The sequence below is a fragment of the Gossypium hirsutum genome, chromosome A11 (genome assembly GCF_007990345.1).
Source record: "Gossypium hirsutum isolate 1008001.06 chromosome A11, Gossypium_hirsutum_v2.1, whole genome shotgun sequence".
In the NCBI taxonomy this organism is placed as follows: domain Eukaryota; kingdom Viridiplantae; phylum Streptophyta; class Magnoliopsida; order Malvales; family Malvaceae; genus Gossypium; species Gossypium hirsutum.
In genome coordinates this window covers 91,758,613-91,765,005 of record NC_053434.1, presented here as the reverse complement: position 1 = coordinate 91,765,005, position 6,393 = coordinate 91,758,613, and the positions used below count along the sequence as shown (strand labels likewise).

The following is a 6,393-nucleotide window of genomic DNA, read 5'->3' as shown; positions in this document are numbered from 1 at the left end:
AATTCTAGGAAAAAATCAAGATTCTAGAGTTCATTAAAATTAAATAAATGCGTATATCGGGTTACTTAATTACTGCCTATTCTCTGCATTGTCTCCTATTTTTCCTAATGTTCCACTAGGAATTTCATTTACCAGCCCTTGCTGGACTTGGGTTTGCAACAATTCAACCATATTACTGATAGATTCAGGGATTGAAATTTTTGAAGGGGAGACTTTAAAGGGGTTACCTTTTTTTTTGTTGACTTTGAGGTTTCTTCCTTTGTGGGGATTCCCTGTTTTTGCATTGTCGCGTACTGTTGATTCCACTGCTTAATTGGCTCCTGTTTTGGTTTTGATGTTCTGGGTATTTCCTTTGGTTGTGGGTTGATTATTTTCTTGGAAGAGAACTATTGAATGCTTATCAGCGTCTAGAATACTTGCTGTTGGTAGCTTCATAATTTCTTGAAAAGTTTGCGAATTTAACTGGGCAGAGCTTTCTTCGATAGCCCCCCAACATCCTTTTCAGGAGTTAAAATGCTAAAGTTATTTTGGAGGTCTGTAGAAGCAAGATTGAAAGATGTATTAATGTTGGGTGGTAGTTCCTGTCTTGATTTTTCCAGCAAGTTTAAGCTACGTAAGAAATTCACTTCTTTGCTATTAACTTCTTTGCTGGTTAGGTCTATTTGCTCCTTGTTTAAAGCCCTAGTTGCATCTTCTATTAGGCCTGGTCTGGTATTATTGATCTGTCTTTCATGAGACCCAGTAGCAGATTCTTTGGAGTGCCAAGTAGATTTATTACCAGTGCTGGCTTGGCCTTTTTAATCCCATCATGCTCTGTCAGTATTATGGAAGTTTGGTGGTGGCCAAGGCTTTGTGGTGGGCTGCTTATGTTTGCTGCTTTGACATAAATCAAAGGCCTTTGTGCTAAAATAGTTTTGTCTATTCGCACTTCTGTTTTGTTGCTGGGCCAAGAAGGGTCTGCAGTTTGTATTCCTGATTTTCGCCCATCATTAGGGTGTGTAAAGTGGTCAGATTGAAATGAGCCAACATCTTTTTCTGAGCCCGGCTTTAGAGGGTCAGTATTACCTTGTTCATAGTCCATTCTGGTTTCCTCGCCGCGAGCTTTAGGGAGCCCACTATCATCTATATTTTCCAGAACCTGGAATCTAGAGTTTCTTGCTGTTTTGGTTGCGCCGTCGCCCTCATGTTTCCATCCTGTTCTTCTAGTTTTCTTTGCCTTCCTTTCAACAAGCATCCATGGACCATATAATTCTCTATTTGAGTTTTCTGCTTTGTTTTCCTCCAATGGATGTCTTTGTCTCGTCTGATCTTCTGGGATATCCTCACCTATTCCTTCCAATCCCATCTCTTCTTTAGGGCAAATTTCTTTTGTGTAACCATAGTGCCCACACTGGAAGCAAACCATCGGAAGGTGCTCGTATTCTAATCGTTGTGTAACTCCATTAATAAGTGCCTGTGAAATCAAGGCCTTTCCTAGGTTAACAAATACTGCCATTCTCGCAAATCTCCCTCTTACTCCATTATCGGTGTTAAAATCTAATTTTTCTACTTTTCCTATTGTTTCTCCGATTTCCCGCAAGATTTTTCGCTTGTACATGTGCCCAGGTAACCCAGGAAGACGAATCCAGGCCATAACTATATTAGGGTACGGTTGAGCAGGATTAAATTCCATAGTCCACGGTTGTACTGTTAAGTACTGTCCAAAGACTACTAAGGCCCTTGGCTTAGAACTCTCTCATAGTCGTCTGGATTTTTGAATTTTGCCAGAAAATAACCATTCTCTACATCCATTAGGCGGAATGGCTGAGAGGGTTTCCAAAGTGAATAGACCTTATTCTGCAAAGCAGTATATCCTATATTCCTCCCCAACAATTTGATTACAACTGTAAGTTCCATGTGCTTAATGAGGATTTGATTGATTCGATCAGAAAATTTTATTGAGGGAATGCCATTGATTGTCGATCGCTCCACATCGTCCTTTGATAACTTTAAGTCATCCTCCTATTCTGGTCCTTCCGCGTTCGATGGGTCCCCAATCGGATGGAGCCCTTAGCCCATCAATCGATCTTTCCATGAAAGAGTTTTCCCATTTTCTATTGTTGCTTCCATATCGACTTCCCAATTTTCATCGATATCTCGCATTCGAACTTTCTTTGTTGATCGATTCGCTGGTTCGCCTTCATCGCTTCCTTGGTTCTCCGATAAGTCCATTCTGAAAAGTTGCTTATTATTTTTACAATTATAAGTTCATTTTAATATACCATAACAATTATTTTTTCTATCAAAAGCTATAAATGGTAAAATGACATTTTAATTTTTTGAACATATAAAATTTTCATCTTTTTAAAATATTTTATTATATTAAAAATTTAAATACATAAAATTATTAAAATATATTTAATATAAAAGATAAGTATAATTCAATAAATTTTAAAATAATAAAAATCAATCACAATTTTTTTCTCCAAAAAACATGGTCAATTTATTAATCGGTCATTTTTTTTATTTCAATTTCTTAGTAATTTGTTTGTACTTTCACCTTTCTTTTTCAGTAAATAAAATAAAATATTATTAGTATAATGTTTAAATTAAAAAAATATATTATATTTTATTAATAGTGTTAATGGAAACAATTTAGATATAAATTCTAAGACATTAAACAAATTTAAAAAAAGTTGTTGATCGAATAAAAAAATTATCTTAATGGATAACTCAACATATTTATACATGGAATATTTTATGATAAAAGTAACATTAAAATAAATAAAACATTTTATCCAAATTTATCCTTCCTTGTTGTGCAACTAAGCATTAATTATTTAGCCTACTTTTATTTTATTTTATGGTGGATGCATTGAATAGTCTTGAAACGTGCAAGCCTGTTCATTCCAGAAAATTATAAACAAAAGTAGTTTTGTTTTTTTCAAATAAAAGAAAAAGAAAAAAGGAAAAAAAAATAAAATCTGTTTTATATATAATCAGATTCCTTGACATTCGTTGGTGGATTAAATTTCTTTGTCATGAATATTTCACATATTAATTTATATTTTTGGACTTGGTGACTGCGTGTCTCCCAATGATTACAAATTATGTAATTTGACTTGTCAATTATTGATTAAACACAATTTCCCAATCCCAATCCCTTCTTTGTGTTACATATGATGCTAATTTATCATAATTTAACTATGGTTTTTTGGAATATAATAAGGATTTATTTAGTAAAACAGTATGCTTAATTAGAAATTTACATGTAAGTGAAAGAACTAATAAAATTATAAACCGTGATGCATCAAATAATAAAATAGAACACACAACTGCGTATGTATATGATTGCTTCTCAAACCGTGTTGGATACTGGAAACATTGACCTTTGCACGTTTCAACTTCTATACATTCTATGAGGCCAATCACATGCCTACAAAATCTCCAACTATATATTCATATTCTGGAATGTGTTGTTCATACCCCAAAGAGCTTCAAGAAAAAACCGAGAGAAAGAAATGATGAGATTGAAGGTTACATTTGTTCTATTCCTTTTGATTCTTCCGCTTGCCTTGGCAAACCTTAGGGTTGGTTTTTACAGAAGAAGTTGTCCAAATGCCGAATCCATAGTTCGAGCAGCTGTCCGACGACGTTTAAGCCGTGATAAATCCATCACTGCAGCCTTGCTTCGCATGCATTTCCATGACTGTTTCGTTAGAGTAAGCTTTCTAGGAAATGGAGCACCATGGCATTAACCCTTTTTTGTAAATGCAAAACTTGACGGTGCGTGGATTCGAGCTCATCGATGAAGCGAAGAAAGCTCTAGAAGCCACTTGCCCTTCAAAAGTTTCATGTGCAGATATCATAACACTAGCGACCCGAGATGCTGTGTTTCTGTCGGGGGGACCCTTTTATTTTGTCCCAACAGGGAGGCGGGACAGTCTGGTCTCGGATCCTGACGAAGTGAACTTGCCAGGCCCTATATTGACTGTTTCAGAGGCTTTCCAAGCTTTCAGGGCTAAAAACATGAGCATGGATGATATGGTTACCCTTTTGGGAGCACATACAGTTGGTGTCGCGCATTGCAGTTTCTTCTTGGACAGGATTACAAGACCTGATCCTACAATGGATCGTGGTCTGGCTGCAAAGCTAAGGAGCATTTGTGGTGCAGCCAGTGGTACCAATCCTGACCCTACAGCATTTCTGGACCAGGCCACACCATTCGCCGTGGATAGTTCTTCAAGCAGATAGGGTTGAAGAGAGGGGTAATGAAGATCGATCAAGAGTTAGCTAATGATCCATTGTCGAGACGTATCGTATCGGGTTTTGCGGCAAATGCGACTCTATTTAGAACTAGGTTTGCTCAGGCAATGGTGAAGATGGGAAATATCCAAGTTCTTGTTGGAAAGGCTGGGGAAATTAGGAAAAATTGCAGGGTTTTTAATCCCAGACGAAGGATCTGAGCCTTTTAAATTGTGTTTACAAAAAGCGAAGACGAAGTTGCTTGATTTCTTAAAGCTAGTTTTACTAAAAAATAAGCCGAGCTCCAAGAAAAGAGTAACATAAACATATACATAGCTTGGAAATATTCTATTTGAAATCCATTGCCTTTGTAAGGGTTTTGTTTTGTGTTTAGCCTTCCATACCCATATTTACTTGCAACTTTCTTCTTCCCTTTCTTTGGGACAGATTGTAACACTTTGATTTCATTTTTTTGATTGTTTGAGTTACTTACATATCCTCATCACATTACTTATTACACCAAAATATAGTTTATTGTAAAACCCATTAATTATTTTTATAAAATTATAAATATTATTTTGGGAGTAATTTTAGTTTAATTTTTTTTATATACTCTAACATCTCTCCATTTCAACATTAGACTCTAATTTAACATTTAATTTCCTTTTCAATTAAACTATGACAATCAACTCCTCTCATTGGACGAACCTGTAACTCCATTGTAATCATGAAGACTAATGATGTAGAGGAAAAAAAAAAAACTTTTTAAGAATTATAGCTGTGAGTTCTTTTGTCTACTAATTGATCCTTAGAAAATTACTGATAGAGAGATTTGGATGAGCACTTTCCCGAAATTGATTGCACCATCACATGCTTGGAAGTGAGATGAGAATCCTAGAAATATGAAGGTCAATAGGTAATTATTTCCCAGATTATTAGCTCAGTGTTTAAAATTTTATGAGCAGGACAGATGCTATGTTTAAAATTTACATTTAGCAATTTTATCATCAAAGCTAATCAAATGTAGTATAAATATTTAAAATTATATTAAGTCGTAATTCTTTTAACTCCATTTATAAAAGTTAAAATATTCCAATATTAGTATATGAAATATGATTTCTTAAACCTGGTAAACAAGGCCTTGAATTTTTCCCAAAAAATCAATTAAATCCTTTTTTTTACATCTAATTGCACTTTTGAATAGTAAAAATACACCCAAGCACTTTTACCATTAAGATCTGACAATTCTATTTTTTGGGATTATGTTTGTCACATGCTACAATTCTACCATATGACAAAAATTGATATTTTTCTTTATAAAAAAATATAAAAAATTAATGAAAATATAAAAACTTATAATTTTTTTTAAAAATTATTGAAAATAATAAAAAAGTTATAAATCATAAAAGTTATAAAAAATTGTAAAAAAATATAGAAAATTGTAAAATTAAATTACAAAAAAATATAAAATAATAAATAATGATAAAAATGATAAAACGTACAAAAAAATATAAAAATCTAGAAAATATAAAAAATATATATAAAAATGTTTTTCCATTTTCCCGACAAAAAAACAAAATTTATATTAAAAACTAAAATTTATAGAAAACTAAAAAAAACATAAAAAAATTATCTGACCTAGAAAATTCCAAAAATACCCTAATTTTTCACCACTACGACATGAAATGAATTTACACGAATTAAAAAACATGGTTTATTTCTCATGCTCCCAGGACAGTGAATGATGATGGCCAATAAATTGGAAAATGTTGACTTAATTCAGGCTAGAGCTACTTATGGATTGGACCACTAGTTTAGTCCCATAGATTAAAATAGAAAGGTTCGAATAAAAAGATAAAGTTTAAAAAATAAGTTTGGACAAAATTTAAGACCTATTTTTTATATGGATCAGGCTTGCCGACTAGAATTTTTTAGCTCAAACTTAACTTGAATTGGCCTGGATATATATAATGTTATAAAAATAAATATATTGTATATGCTAAATAGTAATCATGCATTTATTTTAAATAACTAACATAAGAACAATTAAACCTATTACTCAAAAACTTACCAACTAAATAACCCAACCCAAAATATAAAATTTTAAAATTAATACTTAATATAATAAAACAAAAAAATAAAACAAAATCTCAAACTTTGAATACTTTC

General features: G+C 32.9%; 1 pseudogene; it reads left to right on the top strand.

The window, feature by feature from the left end:
• Positions 1 to 3,441: 3,441 nt before the first annotated feature.
• LOC107904879 (peroxidase 44-like) lies at positions 3,442 to 4,716 on the top strand (annotated as a pseudogene).
• The last annotated feature ends 1,677 nt before the right edge of the window (positions 4,717 to 6,393 follow it).